Source organism: Periplaneta americana, chromosome 5 (genome assembly GCF_040183065.1).
Source record: "Periplaneta americana isolate PAMFEO1 chromosome 5, P.americana_PAMFEO1_priV1, whole genome shotgun sequence".
NCBI classification, from domain to species: Eukaryota; Metazoa; Arthropoda; class Insecta; order Blattodea; family Blattidae; genus Periplaneta; species Periplaneta americana.
In genome coordinates, this window is record NC_091121.1 from 129,663,779 (window position 1) to 129,683,954 (window position 20,176).

General features: G+C 35.3%; 1 long non-coding RNA gene across 1 annotated transcript in view; it reads right to left on the reverse strand.

Annotated features, from left to right (window-relative positions):
* Positions 1-19,504: 19,504 nt before the first annotated feature.
* Positions 19,505-20,176, reverse strand: part of LOC138700193 (uncharacterized) — a 32,522-nt gene continuing 31,850 nt past the window's right edge. Inside the window, exon 3 of the long non-coding RNA XR_011332296.1 lies at positions 19,505-19,862. This is a non-coding gene — a long non-coding RNA (uncharacterized lncRNA). The remainder of the gene's footprint in view (positions 19,863-20,176) is intronic.

The window sequence follows — 20,176 nt, forward strand, 5'->3', positions numbered from 1 at the left end:
CACATTTTTTTTTGTGAACAAATTATAGGAAAGTCATTCATAAAGGTAGTTAGCATAAATTTTCGTCTAATTTTGAAACATCAGTAAAACTGAATCAAGCTGACAGAATAAACATCGATTAAAATAAATCTAAACAACATTTAAGTATAATTAATTAAAAACCAAAAGCACTAAAGCAGTCTCATTACTCACAGTTATTTGAATTCGAAATCCACTCTCCTTTCCTTCTGCAAGAATTTCTTGATTACTGCTGGATTTGTCCTCTCGTAAGTTGGCAAGTAATTCCTTCTCAATATAGATAAGGCTTAAGTTAGTCATCCGGTTCTGTGTTTGAGTAGAGCAGCAGTAGGTGTGGATCCTCTTCAGTGATGAGAATGACCTCTCGACAGATGATGATGTGCAAGGAATTGTTGAGATCAGCAATGCTAATTTGTATATTTCCGTAAATCCACTCATTAAATTCATGTCCAATAGATAATTATTTACAATTTGAATTGGCGTTTTTTCCGTCCCTTCATTAGAAGCATACCATACGTGAAGTTCATTCTGGAGTTTGCTTACATTAAAAGCACTGCCATAAATATTTTGCACTCTATTTGATAAATCATTAGGAAAGTTTTCTCTTTTATTGAAGTGGGCCATTTTTGTTGGATTTATCAAATTAAAATACTGTAGCTTTTCAAATGATGCAAATCTAATTGTTAACTGATTGCTAATATTATCAATGATTTCGAAATAAAGTCGCTTTTTACTTCAATCATCTCTTCATCTTCTGTAATATGAATAGAAGATCACACTGCTCAAATTCTCTCTTCCCTTTTGCAGCTTCTGTTGAAATTCTGTAATTTTAGTATTGGTATACAAAATATCAACATTTTTAGACTGGAGTATAGTGAACAAAACATCTGAAAAAGCAAGTAGGTTAGATAGAACCTTTATTAAAAATATGTTCTGAAAATCCTTGAGGAAGCTACAAAATCCATTTGCGGTTATTGCAGTTACATGATCGAAGTTTCCATTTTCCTTAACATGTTCAAAGGACATTATCAATGCTTCTCTGTTCTCACTGACTGTATGGATAAGTCTAGAAGTAAAATTCCATCGGGTATTAACAATGATTGTAGCTTTTGGGACATGAATGCTGAAAGCTCATGTAACCTCTTAGAATAATGAGAAAAAAATGTAGGCAGTGATTTAAGACTGGAAAAAAATACTTGTAGGTCTTTGTTATATTCTAATGATTGTTGAAGTACCAGGTTCATAACATGAGCATAGCAGTGCGTAAAGAGAGCTTTAGAATATTTTTCCAAAACTTTGCTTTGAAGTCAATTGAGGTGAATATTTATCACGGCAGTGCCGTCATATGTTTGAGCGACTAGTTTATCCCCACAGTTATATTGTTCCATTATTTCATTGACATGATTAAAAAGAGCTGCTGCAGTTCTGTCAGCGCTCACGCCATGAAACCCAAGAAACCATTCTACTACTGTACTTTTTTCCATGTAACTGAAAAATAACGAAATACAGTTGATAACTGTGACTTATTGCTTACGTCTGATGTTTCATCAAGGATAATAGCCACAAAATCCGTATTCTGAATTTCGTTGTAGATTTCATCTCTCAGAACATCGGCTACTGAATTGATTAAATTATTTTGAATGCTTGCCGAAGTACCGCAGAAAACTGTAGACATTAGTAAATGTTCTTTCAAGGTGAATCGAACTCGGCATTTGCAAGAAGAAATTTCACGTAATTTCCTTTGTTTATAGATTCTGAACGTTCCTCGTAACCTCGAAATGTCTGTTCCTGTTTCGCTAAATAGCAAACAGCATTAATCAATCTCTTTAATATTTCCCTGTTCTTTGTTACTTTTTTCATTGTACAGTTCTATTTCAACCTTTCGTTGAGAATCCAGAAGAATGTCAATTCTAGTAGGGATGCAATAAATCTGTTGAACGTTAAAAAAAACGAGAGAGATGAATTTCTGACTCACCATGTTTCTTCACAGCAGTATTAAGGTGATTTAAATCACCATACCCTTGCTGATTCCAAACAGTTTTCTTTGTTGAGAATAACAAACATGTCCAACAATGAAATCTGTTCACTACATCACAGCTGCAAAGCCAGTTTGAAATTTCATGTAGCTCTTTACGAAAATGACTCGCAAACCCCCTTCCAGTTCTAGTAGCATCACATTTGCCTTTTACAGACGTTGATATTATTAAATTAGGACATGATCTGCCGCTGTCAATAACTTGCTTTTTCTGTGCATAAGGAAGCAATGAAAAAGGACTATGTAATAGTTTTTGTACATCGCTTTCACTAGCCATCTTAAAACGATATGCAATTCAGCATACACAACATCAGCGATAGCTGCTCATGCTGATACTGGCGTGTGGCGTTGGAAGTAGTTTCAACGTCCTGACGAGCTAAAAGACGAAGGAGAGAGTGAGAAGGCGCATGCGCAATGAGTCTCTTACAGCCAGGGTCCAGCAAGTGACTCGTTGCAATGCCATGGCAAAGTTTATTTTTTATTTCAGTAGGTTATTTTACGACGCTTTATCAACAACTCAGGTTATTTAGCGTCTGAATGAGATGAAGGTGATAATGCTGGTGAAATGAGTCCGGGGTCCAACACCGAAAGTTACCCAGCATTTGCTCATATTGGATTGAGGGAAAACCCCGGAAAAAACCTCAACCAGATAACTTGCCCCGACTGGGAATCGAACCCAGGCCACCTGGTTTCGCGGCTAGACGCTCTAACCGTTACTCCACAGGCGTGGACAGGCAAAGTTTAGCGCCTTTCATACTGCTAGGCTAGGCCACTAGGCAATAGATAGCAGTAGCAGTTCAGTTGAAGCGTTAATAATCATTATTAAAGAAAAACACTGTATAATGTACTTTATACGGATTAAAAGAATAATACCATAATTTCCTAATTTTATTTGGGCGTTGTCGCACGACCCGCACATCCCCAAGAGACGTCATTGTTCTGGTTCAACTAAACGAAAAAACATTCATGTCTCACCATTTGAAGAGTTAGGACATATTATGATGAAATGTAGGCCTACTGTAAGTAAAATGTTTGGTATATAACACACATGTTAGTACTAGTTATTTTAGCCTTTCCTTCCCATTTTATGTAAACCCCTATTCAAGAAAAAATATATATAATTTCTGAGAGATTCGTTAAAAAGGGGTTCTACTGTACTATTTGGGCAGTTCTAACCATATCATTTTATGCTATATATGTCATATGACACTGAAGCCAACGCTGAACGAGACTTAAAATTTCTTACCTTGTACTTAATGGGTTTTTTTTATTGCAACTTTTTCCCCTTAACTAGCTGACGAGTTTATTCCTGCATGCAGTTTATTTAAATTAAAACATTCGATACTAGCCATACCCACGTGCTTTGCTGCACGTGTTATAAATAAATATAATTAACTTAAATCTATTATATTTTCGAATGCAACTTTGTTATTATTAGTGAATAATTAGTTTATTATCAGCGGCGTAGCCAGCAGGTGGGCCCAGGCCCACCCAAAAATTATGCGATTTTTTGCGTTTTTTATAGAAAATACTCAATATTAAAACTAAACCATGGCTCCAGAACAATATTTACAGTCGATAGCATTAAGGTAAGAAGTAAAAAATGCGTTAATTTCTTCAAGAGCCAATTTAATTGTGTTGGTTGGGCCTAAAAAATTGTCTGGCAGCGATAAAAAGAAGGAAGCTGTGGAGGCTACTGGATTGTTACATCAGCTAGAAAAATTTGACAACTTATTTTATTTGGTACTATTTTTAGACGATATTCTTGCTCTTGCAAATTCATTATCGGAAGCACCTCAGTCTCCAAAAATGGATATTAATAAATGTTCGTCCTTCATTAAGGCAATGATATAAAACTTTTCAAAGCTCTGAAACGAAGAAAAATTCGACAATCATGTCAAGCACAAGGCTTTGTAATCTAGCAATTCTGTCCATTGAGAGAGAGAAAAGTTTGGATTTGTTGAAGGACCCATCATCAGCAATCGACAGATTCGTTGCTAGGAAATCTCGACAGCTCCAGTTCACCTTATGAAGCGTTTGTATAGGTATGCCTTGCACGATTGTTTATCATAATTTTGCATGTTATTAAATAAGACTCTCGAGAATGAGTTTCAAGAAAGTTGACGGCAGTGGCATTGTCAGGAGATGAGTCAGGTACTTTCTAAACCTCGCAAATCTGGCCCACCCAAAATAATTAGTCTGGCTACACCAATGTTTATTATAAGTCTTTTTTCCTGAATTATTTTAAATTTGTATTTAGAACTATGAATGTAACTGTTATTACCATGCCATACTTTCTAAAGTTCTTCAAGTAATTCTACTTTTAGTTTGGTACTATATTAGACCTAACAGCGTCTGAAACAGAATATATTTGTAGGAACTGAAGGTTGTTACTCTCACTCATCTGGCAAAAGGTTTGTCACCAAATGATAACATTTGGAATAAGGTGCTGTACCGTCTTATATTGTTTAAAATGTGTGATCATATTGGATATAATACTATCAGTAAGTTTTTAATTGGTTGTGGGGGCTCTTGAATCTCAGAAAGAACAATTTTCCAGCAGTGCAACATATTCCGTTTGACCCATTACCCCATTTTTTGCATTGTATTTATTATATATTTGATTCATTTTACGTATTTGAAAACTGTAACCGTTTAAATGAGCATAATCAATACCGTATCTAGATCATAAGGGAATGCTAACATACTATTACTGCGTATTAACTCTTAACTATGCTCTCTAGTTCTAGAAATTCGCTCTCGTTCGTTAATGCCCGGAGAACGTTCAGTGTTGTTTCCTCTATCTCGATTCTGGAAAGTCGCTCAAAGCATTTGATGCTAGTTTCTCTTTCTCGAACCACTGAAATATTTGCATAGTTATTTTGTAAACAATTCTCCTGTTCTTCCTCACTCTTATTAAGTCTCCGAATTTTGTTTTGCCTTCAGGCAGACGTGTTTCGGTATAACTGAGTCTTTTGTTTTGGCATATTCATGAATAGCACAGGTCTGTCTGCCTAATTTATATTTATCCAGTATATAAACGAAACACAAATCGAATTCAAAGCACTATTGCTGCTCTAGCAGGCAGTGGAGCCTGGGTGCTCTATGCCATGACTCTCAGTAGAGCAAGGCACAACTGCGCAGTGTCATCTACAGAGTGTTTACTTACGTAATGTAGGTCGACCAGGCATCGCGCGACTAGCATGAAGACGTAGCAACACATGGCATACCATGCCCCACACACACTCGGCAGTCCATTTCAGTATCTCTGTAGGAGTGGTTGTGTTGACGTTGGAATGTGTGTTATTCTTCTGATTGTGTTAGTGAAGTATTTAGATTACCGTAGTTTGCTCACAAGGTACCACAGAAATTTACTTTAGAGCAAAGGATTTTCATGGTAGTGACTTAATCTGAAAAAGAGTGATAGCGGAAAAGTAAAAGGGCAATTTGCACAAAAATTTCCTAATGTTACCGTTCTACATAGCAACACCATGCACAATCTCGTTAAACATTTAAAGAGTCCACTGCAAAATGGTGGAATGTCGTAAATTTGTGAAAAATGAGATGAAGGTTCAGTACTATAGATCAAAGGGAGTAGAATATAATACACTTTGTTGCACTGCAAGAAAGATGATAATTCCAGATCTACATCGTGTTGAAGAATTGGTATACCACACTAAGAGTGGAAATGTCAAAGTTTAAATTGCATTTCCTGCAAAATGCAATACATTTGACATTCCTCCTTTTTGCAGTGGACTCTTCATTTAGAGAAACTGGGTCAGTATTGAATAAAAGCAGCAAAAGACCATGACGTATACTTACTGAGGAAAAACTCGATGAAATAGGGGAAAGATTGGAACACATCCCACAAAAATATCTCCGTCATCTCTCGAAAGATACGGTACTGGTGTCTTTAAACCAAGCCACTAAAATTCTTATATCCTTAAGACAGGCATGTCAAAACCCTGCACATTGTGCAGTAGTCTCTGTGCAATGTGACTTTCTATTCCCCTACCTGGAGGGAGTGAATCGCCTTGGAGGGGAACGCGACAGGGCTATACAGACCTGCAACAGCATATCAGCTTTTCTTTCAGTAACTCAGTTTCAGTACGGGTGCTGATTTGGCTGTCTGTGAATGAGTTATGATAAATAAAGTGAGGAGTTCACAGATAACGAAGAAGGGAAATCATTAATCATATAACATAATTGTTACAATGTTTTCCTCAGCCAACAATAATTATTTTAAAATTAAAGGTTTTGATTAGCCCATGTCGAGGTAATAGTGTTGTGACAGTTTAGATCAGATTAGTAAAGTTAATCAGTACTCTCACGGCAAAACGAACTTGACATTGTCGTTGTTTTAGAGTCTTTACTAACACATCCATCAAAGATTAGACGACATACAACTTTCATTTCATAAGCTGGTAAGTGATGAGAATATTGTGAGGAATACATTAAGGCTCTTGAGATTGTAAGCAACTATTTGCAAGGCGGAAAAATTTTCTGGAAAAATATATAATGGCAAATTTTCCGTCTCACGTCACTATATTATGCTAATATACTTACATTAATGAACCTTTAAACCTGACATAAATAGAATATCATCGCTTCACAGCTTGTGAACTACACTTTTAATTTCTTTGAGTAACGCATCCAACTTGTCGATACTTGCTCTCAACATTTTCTAAATAAACTATATGTGAATTTAAATTCTAAGCTTAATTTATATCATTTATTAATATTAATGTTAATTTATATTGACATAAAGCAAGGAAATTATTTCAGTGTAAAAACTTCACAATGTCCTACTGCATGTAATTAATTGAGAGTATATTTTCTTTAACATTTGTGTACCAATGGTCCCAATAAATAATAATGCTTGACGAACAATGAAAGAATAGGGTCTATTATTTAAAATAATTACTACCTACTGCGTAAAATGAAATACTGTGTTCGTTTTTTGTTGTTTCGAAATTACTGCAATATTCTTTGTCTTCAAATACTATATAAAAATCATTTTAATAAATTATGCTTTACAAACCACTACTTTGTCAAGTATAACTGAGTAAGCCTAAAGTTTTTTGTATTAATTGTCAAATATAGACACTGATAATAACTGTGTTTTTTTTTCCTTCTGCTAAGTGTGTTTATAATGTCCAAATGTCTATTTAATTCAACCCTAGAAGCGCAGAATAGATTATTGTACACCCCTCCAGCTAAGAACTGGTAAGAGCAACCCTTGAATGATGCAGTCTGCACAGACCGGTGATCCGCACACATAATTGCACATTCAGAGTCTGATTTCTGACATGCCTGTCTTAAGAGATGTGTTGCAGCAGGACATTATTTCCAATACCTTTTATAATCAAGGTAAGTTCAATAATAACACTGCTGTGACTGCAGGAGACAGTTTGCCGCATGTTGCATGATCAATTCTCAGACTAATTCATTGTATCTTTAGGGAGTCGAAAATAAAAAATAATGACCTCACTGTGTTCAAGCTATAGACTGTTAATTTATCTGCAAGACTCATTATGTATTCAAGTTTTGATGCTTTTCGAGCAGTCCCTTCTTACTCAACCTAGTAAATTATATATATGCCAGCCTCGAACTCAGGAATTAATGCCCTTTCTAGGTTCAAACCATGCAATGGTACGTAATAAGTAGTGTCATTATGTATAATAAGTTTTTAAGTTTTTTTTAGCAATAATTAATACCCACACAAATTTATGATAAATTTACTGGGCTCGAATTCGAGAATTAATTTCCTGTCTAAGCTGAATCTACGGCCTGTTTGTTTCCTGTCACAACATACAATTGTGATTGGGATGTCGTACAGATGCGACTCTGGTGGGCTGTTCATAAACTACGTCCTCAATTCTATACATCAAACCTCACTTGCCCTAATCCAATGTTTCCCAACCTTCTTTGCTTCAGGGGACCACGCGCAGCCTGGCGCATAATGTTTTCACCTAAGCTTGTGTTGTACAGTAGGTGATCCATATCACAGTTAAGCTTATTAGTCAGGAAAAAAAAATTAAAACAATATTTATTTAATAATACTAGTGATAGAAAGAAATTCACTTCCAAATTATATCTTACAAAAGCCATTATTAACAAATGCTGTATTTATATATTTGGGCAAAACCTAGTAACAGTGAATGCCAAGACCCACTAGATAAGTCGTAGATGGTTTGAAGACCATGGCTAATTATGAATTTCAGGACGTCTCCAGGAAGTAAATGAATATATAAATATTCTTTCATTCATTTCCTAATTGTTATTTGTTGAAAAATGAAAGTGTGGACAGAAGATTATTTAATTTAATAACAGGAAAATTTAGTTTATATCTCAAAAAGCTATTTTGATATAACAGTACAACACATATATAAATATACATAAATCCCACAAGGGTAGCTGCCCTTCAGTAAGGGTTGCCAAAAGACACAGCATACTAAACAAATAAAAATAAACATATATGTTATCAGTATTTATGATTATTATTTTCAAATGGAAGTTTCCCTTGGGAAAGTACTTTTATTCAATAATTATTAGTAATCAGATAGAATATAAAGAAATTTAGGTGTACAGGTGATTACGTAAATCTGAACAGAATATTTCATTACGTATAGGCCTATAGCAATAATATTAAAATTTTTTAAAGGAATTCCAAAAGACTTAAAACATTCGACTGAGAATTTTGGAATTGTTCCCCTTGCTCCGAACAATAGTCCAAACACTTCAATCTGTCCTTGTATATGATAATAATCCTTAAAGTATTGAATTGTAGGGTCATAGATGGTCTTCTTTTCTTCATGTACTGCTACAGGTTGTTCAACTGCAGTTTCAAAGCGTATGGTGGGATCGATGATAATTGCTCTGTCATTTCCTCTATTAATGGCAATGATGTCAACTCGCAGAGAATTTCCATCTTTTGCAAGGCAGTGGACTTCTTGGTGAACCTCGTAGAAGGAAGGAATAGCAATAAGTTCTCGTACTGCATGGTGTCTAGTATTCCAGATGAGAGTTCCATGTTGGCAGAATCCCAACACATTTCCATTTGTACAGTCATTTGCAATTGACGTAACTTTAAAGCCGAAAGAGCACTGCAAATGGTCACATATAAACGTGGTCTTTTTTGGAGAGAAGTTCCAATAACAATTCAATATAATTCCCTTTGTTGTCGAAACTTTCATCTTAAGCTCTTGTTTGCCTAAGAAGCAAACCACTTCGTTAAGTCTCTCAATTACAAATCTATTTCGTTTCACAATTTCATTATGTTGTTGTTTTCTAATGCCAGGCGTTTGACAATAAAGTCATTTGACCTCTTGCACTCCAATATTTTTCAAAGATATTATCATGACTAGCCACTGAAGCACAGATTTTGAGGTGTTCTGAATCCATTTCTTGGTTTGAGTTGCACAATGGGCAGTTAGGGGACTGATATATTCCAATTCTATGCAGGTGTTTGGCCAAACAATCATGGCCTGTTGCCAATCTAAATGCAGCTACAGACGATTTTCGTGGTAAATTGGGAATTAACTGTGGATTTTGATGCAGAGAGTTCCATTTTTTCCCTTGGGATTGAGTTATCAAATTTTGTTTGTTGAAGTCTAAGTATGTAGATTTAATAAATCTCTTCACAGAGTAATACGTAGATTTAGTAACAGGTCTGTAAGTAGCAGTGCTGCCCTTCTTTGCTAAAGCATCCGCATTCTCGTTTCCCAGGATTATGTTTGTTGACTTGAAGCTTGGCTCCTTCAGAAATTATATGTTCAATAATTCTTCCACGACCTAACAAGAGAAAACTCTCTTCATTCTGAAGATGTCTTCTTTCATTTGCGCCCCCAAACAGAATACAGGTATAATAATATAACTTTCTTGTCTCAGAGCACGCTATGCAAGGATATTTCTCATACCATAAGAATTGAAAATTTCTATTTTGTTTTCCTTCCATCCACTATTTTAATATGCAAATTTGTTGTCAATCTCCTATCTTTGTAAGCACATTTTGTTTCATACATCCAACTTGAAAATGGTTTCTCTTTTAATTCAACAAATAATGTCTTCAATATTCTCTCAGTATAAGCAACTTTACACAAAATTAGTAACACATGCATACATTTTTGATTGAACTAACGCACAACAATGTAGTGCATTCACAGAAGACCAATATAGCATGGCGTATTTTATATGTAATGAGGCTAGCCATCCTTCCTACGGAGCTGTAGTAGCGAATTCATACCCCTCCCCACCACGACCTTCTCACAATCTTGCAAGTGCCACTGCCTATGAGGAGGCTTGTACCACAAGCCTCTCGCATCCTGGAATGACTACCAACAGTAAATTTAAAATATGGAAGGATTGGAGTGAAACCAAGTGTTACAATACATCGTTATTGCGAACTTACACTGTTAGATATAGATATAATAACTCAAATTTTTTGGGTAGGCTAAGCCTCAAAAGCCCTTTAAAAGCTTTGCCATTGGTAAATATCGTGTGTCATATAAATTGTGAGAGATTTGAATTGTATTGACTGGTTAGCTGGCTTGTTGAGGGACAGATTCGATATGCATTCATGTACATAACTTAAGTCCATTGTACACTCCAGTCCGACAGGTGGTCCTGATGGCAATTGTAAATTCAATGCTGACAGGCGGATCATCCTGTCTCAACCCAGACAGAGCCTCAGACGTGATAAACCACATGACCTGGAGCCTGAAGTCCTTAAATCTCATATCAGTACGAAGACCCGTACTACCCCAAGACTTCATCTCAGCCTATTTTTAACTACTGTAGAGGTTAGATTAAATAGCGGGAAATAGAGTATATTGATAGAATGAAACAGTTAAACGGAAGTACTTCGAGAAAAGTTTTCTACAATGTCTGCTTTGTCCATCACAATTCCACCACTACCAGACTGGGCATCGAATCAGTGTGTGCCAGTGCTGAGCCATAGACATTGTATTGTAACACCAGTGCATTATATTAATATGGACACTTAAAAAAGGAAACAATTCATTCAGGAAGACTACAAATAACAAGTAATCATGCCAACCAAATTTAGGACAGGAAACAGACTGCATTCTTCCTTACATATTAGTGTAGTCCTGCATTCAGTTAGGTTCCTAAATTCTCCAAGCAACAGCAACAGTGTACGTATATATGGGGTACAGATAGCTTGGCGGTATGAACACAGTTCAGTTCTGCTGTTCAATGAACATGCGAAAACAAAACAAAGCGGGGCACTTGGAGATTAGTGCTTTCATAGAAAAATTTGAATTGAGCACTTCATTAGGAAAGAAAAGAATGTATTTTATCAGAAATAAGGAAAATTTTTCATTTGGAACACTTAAAATGTTTACAGTCATTCATTGTAATGTGTAGAAAGTTATAAAGCATGCACTCATACTGTAATTTGCTTTATATCAAATTTGTGTTAATATTTATGATTCTTATTTATTAATTTCCACCTTTAATTAGATCTAAAGTATCTAGATGCGTTTCACTTATTATACAAATTAGGGGTAGACAAATTTCAGGTGCCACATAGCTGTGGCTAGGTGGCGATTGAAAATATTTATGTGGCACCTGAGATTTTTGTGTTCAAAAATTTTTAAGACTTCTTCTTCTTCTGCTTCATCATCTATCCCTTGTGCCTTGCAGCGTCGAGTCCTCCACCCATTTCTTGTATCTCTCCCGGTCCAATGCCAGTCTTCTTATTGCCCGGATTTTCTTCCCTCTTCTCACCACATCATTAACATATTGTTCCCATTCTATTCTTGGTCTATCCCTCCTCCTTTTACCTTTTACTCTTGATTCAAATACTTCTTTCATTTTCCTCTCATCTCTCATTATAACTAGATGTCCAAACCAATTCAGTTGTTTTCTTTCAATTTGTTCTACCACTGGTGCCTGTTGCAGTTCATTTCTAATATTTATATTTCTAACTCTGTCTCTCTTAGTTTTCCCAACTACTTATCTCAGATATTTAATTTCTGATGCTGTCACCCTACTTTTTTTGTTTATCCATCACTGCCGAAGTCTCAGCACCGTAAAGGAGTACAGGTAAACATACTGTTTTATGAATTTGCATTTTTGTTTTCTTGTTTACTTCTCTCTTTCCAATAATTGTATTATTTAGATTATAATAAACTTTATTTGCGTTTCTAATTCGATTGTTTATTTCTTCGTCTAGTTTGCCATCATCGTTTATTATTGTTCCTAAATACTTATAACTATTTACTTGTTCTAATGTTTGATCTTTCCATTTTATTTCGAAATTTACCTTTTCCCCTCCAATCTTCATTATTTTGCTTTTACTAATATTCACAGCGAAACCTCATTCTTCTAAAGTACTTGCCCATTCTATAACAGCATTTTGAAGGTCTGCAACATTATTATTAATCAAAACAATATCGTCTGCATGTATCAGTGATTACAGGTATATAGGTCTAAGTATCCAATTTCCAATTTTATATCTTCTTAAGTAATTGATTAACTAGCGGACTTACTCATGTTAATTATGTAAGTCTGTGCGGCTTACAGCTGTTTCGGTGCTTCATCACACCATCCTCAGAGCCTACTAGAACTCGGCGTCATCTCGAACTCCTCTGCCTGTTGTGTGGGTGCGTTTGATTGTTGAAAAGTGTTGAAAAGTGGAGTCAAATAGTGTGTGTGTACTGAAATTGATCTGTGTGTTGAGAATTTGATCGGGGTGTGTTTTAGTGTGTTTGTATATTTCGTATTGTTCTAGTGTGTTGAGTTTTTGGTTCTTGGGTTGTATGTGTAGGATTTCCATGTCCGCATTTATGTTATTGTATGTATGGTTAGCATTGGTTATGTGATCGGCGTATGTAGATGTATTGTGTCCTCTGGTTATTGCTTTAATGTGTTCTTTGTAGCGTGTTTGGAATGATCTGCCTGTTTGTCCAATGTAGAACTTGTCGCAACTATTACATGTGAGTTTGTGTTTTTTGTGTGTTGAGATGTGGTTGTAGTGTGTTTTCTGTTCTGTATGCTATGTTGTATTTCTGCTTTCTGAATGAAGATGCGATCTTATGTGTGCTTTTGTTTTCATATTTTAGTGCGATGTATTTCATGTGTTCTTGTGTTTGTGTTGTGTTTGTTAAGTTTTTGTTTTGTCTTTCTTATGATGTTGTCTATTATGTTTGGATTGTAACCGTTTTCTTGTGCTATGTATTTGATTGTGTTCACTTCTTCATTGTAGTGTTGTTGGCTCATGGGTATGTTGAGTAATCTGTGTACCATTGTCCTGAATGCAGCATTCTTGTGTTGTATGGGGTGGTTAGATGTGTTGTGTATGTGTGTGGTGGTGGTGGTTGGTTTTCTGTATATTTTGAAGGTGTGTTTGTTGTCGATTTTTGTTATGGTGATGTCTAGGAAATTTAAGGAGTTGTTGTTTTCAAGTTCCAGTGTGTATTGAAGTTTTGGGTGTAATTTGTTTATGTGTTACATAATTAAAACGAGTAAGTCCGCTAGTTAATCAATTACTTATATTCAAGTGTTAAAAGTAGTGTACATAAGATTCAAAATGGATTATATCTTCTTGTTCGTCTTCTGCATTGTTTTATAATTTGATCCATGAATTTTATAAATAATAATGGGCTTAGACTGTCTCCTTGTTTCATTCCTTTTTCCATTCTAAAATTTCCACTTTGTTGTCCATTTATTCTTACTAATCCTTGCACATTCTTATAATTACATTTATTAATTTCTTATTTACTTCTAAATTATGTAGTGATTTTCATATTTCTTTTTTCGGTACTCTATCAAATGCTGATTTTAGGTCTAGAAAAGCTAAATACACATCTTTTCCTATACTTTTAGCTTTTTCTATCATTGTTCTCAATGTACAAATATGATCCCGGGTTTGTCTTAATGGTCGGAATGCTCTTTGTTCTTCTTCTAACTTTCCTTCTACTTCTCTTTTAAGTCTGCTTTCCACTATTCTAGTATATAATTTAAAGACAACAGAGGAAAGGCATATAGCTCTGTAGTTCTCACATTTTGTACTACATCCGTTTTTAAAAATGGGTATTATATAATTATATTCCCAATCACTTGGTATTCTTTCTTCATTCCATACTTGTTGGAAGATCTTTCTTAGCAATACTATAACCCATCTTCCTCCATATTTTATCATTTCTGGTGTTATACTCTCTGGTTCAGCTGCTTTTCCTAGTTTCATGTTATCTATAGCTATTTCAACATCTATTTCATTTACATTGTTGTTTTCATTTTCATTAAAATTATTCTCTACGTCATCTTCTTCTTCCACTTCATTCGTTTCTTCCTCTTTAAAAATATGTTCATTAGTACTCCCTCCATGTATAAAGAATTTTAGGTGTATCGGTACTGTAATTAGTTTGTTCTGTTTATTCTGTATGTTTCTTATACTTTTTCCTGTCTTTCCACGTAGTCCCTTAATTATTGTCCGAAATTTTCTTTTATTATCTTTAAAATTATTTTCTATTTCATTCACAAACCCTTCCCACATTTGTTCTTTGGCCTTTCGAACTTCTATTTTGGCTTCATTTCTTGCTGTTACATAACTCTGCCAATCCTCTCTTGTCTTTGTTTCACAATATCTCTTCCATGCCATTTTCTTTTGTTTTACTTTCTGTTTAACTTCTTCGTTCTATCATTTCGTATGTTTAATCCTTGAGCTAACAGTTTTCTTTCCACATACTTCTTCCGTAGTGCTAACCATTATTTCTTTAAATTTTTGCCATCTGCTCTCTAGATTTACAAAATTCTGATCATCATTTTCTATTAATTTATCTTCTATTTTCATTTTAAATTCTTCTCTTTTATCTAAATTATTCAATTCTTCTATTTTTAGCTTCATATATCTTTTGGTTTTAACAGTTTTTGGAGGTCGTGACAATGGCCTTGCAATTTCTCATACCAATAAGTTGGACTTATTTGTATATACATAAGTTACATTTAAGGCCGGTATTCATAGTCGGTGACTTATTTGTTCAATAAGTATGACTTTGTTAAGTTATACTTATTGGAAAATCTCAACTTATATGATTACGGTATTCATAGTCGGTTAATAAGTCGTACTTTGTTAAGTTTCATTCAATAAATACAAATAAGTCGAACTTATTGGTATGAGAAATAGCACGGCCATTGTCACGACAATGTAAATCAGACAGTCAATTTTCTTTTATCTCTAAATTGTATGCATAGCTTTTCTAGGATACAATAAAATGATTGATGTAATGTGCGGAAAGAAGAAAAGAAAATATTTAAGTTATGTAGAAAAAGATGATTGTATTGAAGGAGATTATTCTAAAATATTCAAAGATTGTAGAGAATAAGAAGACTGACGCAGTTTTTTTGAAGACAAAAGATTGCAGAAGAATTCAATTCGTCGATACATATTGTAGAACATGTAAGTAACCCTAATACAATGTTTTCTTTGAAAAGTGTATATTATAACGTAAAGAAATTTTACGCGAAATTGGCAATTTTATTGTAATTGATTACAGAGAACTGGAAAACAAGTACAGTACGTATAGGCTACTATGGACGAACATCAAATGCCATCAACGGAATGTTTTGACCAAAGAATGTCAAACAGTGATGGCTACACGAGGTGATCTTCCAGTAAAAATGGGAAGGACATTGATCCAATTGTAGCACAAATAATCCCTCGCACAATGGTCCAAGTTCCAGGAGCGGTTGACTCCAATATGATTGCGAGTGAAGTAGAAGGTAAGCAGTGTTACATTCAATATTCTTTCTTGAACTTTTAATTTGTTTCTCAGTCTATTAGCTATTATTTTGTTACTAAAGAAAATTATCAAATCATATGTACATGAAGCGAGGTAATAGGTAACTAGACTTAACAAGTGATAGAATGAGGAAGAATAAAGCCTACACAACATAATTAGCCAGTTAAGATAGCCTACATATTGTTTACATTGCAGTTGTGTTCGCAGAAGTAGAGGGAGCACGTCTTGCACTAAATCCTTCCAAGGACGTATCCCCCTCTACTGCTGGATCATCCAACTCAGTTGCAGCTGAAACAACAGCGACAGTAACTACAGCAGCATCAGTGGATTACACAAGAAAGCGCAGGAATGTAGTTATGAAGGAACATAGTGATTCATTATTTCAGTTACAAAGAATGAAGGCAAAAGTTACGGAAATTGTGTTGCGTGAACAACTTATTGATATTGAGCTAGCAAAAAACATAAAAGGTCAAAGGTTGGACATTTGTTGACATAACTAGGTAGAGACTACTATATTTCATTACAGACAAAGTGCATGTAAAAGATTTTCGTTATCGCGTCAATATTGTTGTTCAAGTCTTTGAATCAAAATGGCACGCACTTTAATTAACTGCCATTTAGCTCTTTGTCACTTCACTGAGAGTGCCACGTTGTTGCCGGATCTTAGTTAATGGTAGCAACAATTAAAATATTAAATATTTTTTCTAGGTTTAGATACCACGGAGAAAAACTAGACGTGGCAATTCTGCACATGTTTAAAGTGCATCTGGTGGTTAGAGTAATTATTATTACTTTTTACAAGTCAATAATGCAACTGAGATCGGAAGCCCACAAACAAATGCTGCTTGTCCATAATGAAAAAGGGACTACTATAGTTATCAAATACTTCAATCGGTTATTGTTTAAAACTTCATAGTATTCGTTGTTGACATTACAAATTGTCTAATTTTAAATGTTTTGGTAAATCACATAAATGAATAAATATTTTACTTCAGTGAAATACATGAAAACTAATGGTAACATTTATTTACATTTTATCATCATGCCTCCTAAATACTCTGTTAATCAGTTCTCCCTGAAAGCCTGCTGTGCAGGTGATGCAACAGGCACAGGTTCTTGTTGATAAGTCGTTACATCTGGATCATCATCTGGTAAATTGTCATTTCTCTCCGACTTCGAATTGTGAAGCACTGCACAGGTAACAATAAATTATATTTGGGACATTCTCGAGTTTGTTTTTTAAACCAACCGGGAGATAAGGAAATCTCACCTTCTATACTTCAAGCATTCTCTCCACTACATTAATTCTCGTCCTTTTTTTCGGCTCTATTGTACCTATAATATTTAAAGTGTCAAACCGAGGTGAATGTTACTTATGTCCCATCCACTATAGGAGACAGGCCAGTTTTACACTAATCCTAAACATCTTGATGGGATAATAACAACCTAAACTAACCTAACGTAACCTAAGTGCGTCGGTGTCTATTCCAAAATCAGCGGAAGTCGCTCAACGCTCGTTTAACCAATATTCGTTCAGTGGGCGGTGGATATTCTACATTGACCCAAACCGATATTTCCAAAACTCCTTACATTTGACAATTTATTTACTTTCATTATGACAGTCAGAAAACTTAATTGGTTACTGTGGTTGCGTGTTCGGTGAGGTCTACGCTCTTTGAAGCCCTGAACCAGTGGGAAGCATAGCTGCGAATATATTGAATAAGCAGTCGCAAACAGCTGATAGGGGGTAGTCCTCTAGGTTGGGGGTTGGGCAAAGTGCTAACAATCCATCACAGTAAAAAAGAGCTTGTTACGAAACCCCAACATAAGCCTCGAAATGGGATTACAGCAAAGGAATAAGATTATGACATTTGGTACTTGGAATGTTACGAGTCTTTATAGATCAGGAGGGGTATCATTAGTAGCAAAAGAACTAGCTAGATATAGAATAGACTTTGTGGGAGTACAGGGAGTTAGGTTAGATGAGAATGGCCTATCACCAATTTGGAACAGGATCCTTTATTCATAAAAAAAGATGGGCAGGGCATCTAACGCGTATGGGTGAATCCAGAAATGCCTATGCATTGTTAGTTGGAAGACCTGAGGGGAAAAAGACCTTTGGGGAGACCGAGACGTAGATAGGAGGATAATGTTAAAATGGATTTGAGGGAGTTGGGATATGATGCTAGGGACTGCATTAATCCTGCTGAGGATAGGGGCCGATGGCGGACTTATGTGAGGGCAGCAATGAACTTCGGGTTCTCTCATTTGTAAGTATGACAGCAAGAAAGCTTTGTTTTCCATTCATTTTATTAATACATAATAATTTAATTTAAATTGACTGGATAAGGGAATTTAATCTTACTAATACTCAAATTTTATGCATATTAAAGAAACCTAACATCACCAATATATTGAATAGGCTACAGTACCTCATTTATATTATAGAATACAGTTATGGCTATATTTTAAGAACATTAAAGTTATTTCAAAGTTTTTCGTGGCATAAAATCTCAAGCGAACAATAAGTAGTAATCTAGAAGAACTGGTAAACCTCGCTGTCTCGATTTTGTAAGAGTTCTTTCCACTTTCGGAAGTACTGATTCCAAAATCATTTGGGAAAACGAAACCTCCTTTTGAATTCAATCATTATAAAATTCAAAGTGACCCATGATGTTTCGCAAGTAGCGCTTGGGCGCAAATTTCCTACATTTCAGTAACTTCGTTAGCCAGTTCTTTATTAAACGTTATTAATTTTTAGGTTAAAACTGACATAAGTCAGGGGTTCCCTTGACTTGATAAAGTTTAACTTATTTCATAACATAAGTCGCACTTGAGTCACTATGAATTGCAATAAGTTCAACTTCATGAAGTCAGACTTTATAAAGTAAAGCTTATATCATTTATTTCAAGAAATAGTCTGCCCAGGCATCCTGGGTTGCCAAAAACACAGAATAACATACATATAAGAATAGTAATGATTACAGTAAGATAGATGAGCCAAATTTAAATGTGAACTAGGAGCTTAAGTTTAAGAAATAATAAATTTGTACATATATTTGTAACAATCACACACTAACGAATAGAAAAGGGGGGGGGGGTATTATGACATTCCGTATAAATGATTTTTCAGAATTGCCACAGACCCTTTAATGGTTGAAGTAATTATTTTTGGAATGATGTCATGGATTCCAAATGTTTTGATAGTGTTTACAGTTGATCGTGGGATGGTGCCCCTCGCTCCGATCATTAAACCATGTACTTCCCAGGTGCCTTCCATCTGATATTTTTCTCGAAAATACGGAATAGTAGGCTCATAAATTTGTTGTTTTTCTTTGTTGACCTCGGATGGTTGGGTCTGGCTCATCTCAAATCTAACAGTTGGGTCCAGTATAAAGCCTTTACTATTAGTCTTGTCTAGAGCCACGATGTCCGCTCTTCTAATTCCGCCGCCTTCAGACGCAACGCAGTGCACCTCTTCATGGACCTCGAAGGATTTGTTTCTAAGGGCTTGTGCTATTAGTTTTCGGATGTTATGATGGCGTGAATTTCTCAGGAGTTCTCCATGCTGACAGGATCCTAGGACGACTTATAATAAGCACGACTTATTTGGACCGAAATCTGCAATTGAGACGAGATTTAAGTTCGACTTATATATAAGTATGACTTATCTTGACTATAAGTGTAATTAATATATTTTTATTTGTGCGAAAATTTCTTCAGTCCAGCTGCCAAACGCCATCATAACAATTTTGAGAATCAGGGTAATAGAGATGCATATAAATTCTCAGTCTGGTTGTAGGTCCAATTTTGATCTTTGCATTTATTTGCAATGAAATGTCACAGGCAGTTCAGTATTGGTAGGTTACTGTAATGATTTTATCTTTGATATTGTGTAAACCTGGAGTAGACAATGGTAGAAATAAAAGTGAAAACTTCTTTTCATCAGTGCATAGATGTGTAGGTGGCTTCTTGTGGCACTCAGAGCTTCTTGTACCAGAATAGGTAATGATCCCCATCTTCAACAATTAGTCCATCGACTCCTGCAGAATGAAAGCGAATAACAATTATTAATAAGCTCAATAGATTAAATGAAACAAAGTCTTTTTAAAGTTTACAAGTAAAACCATAGGCCTAATTAAATACCACAACTTTGAACTGAATAATATTACAAGTCATATAGATTGCTTTGTTATATGTGTTATGCCCCAGGGCTAAAGAACGCCCTGTAGCATGATTTCCGTTTCTCTGTGGAGTATTAAATTTGAAACGTGGAACAGTGTCAGCGGAATACACGGTCGAGCTGCTTAGCCAGCGATATAGACAGCCTTGTCGGGTGTGTGGTAAAATCACTGCC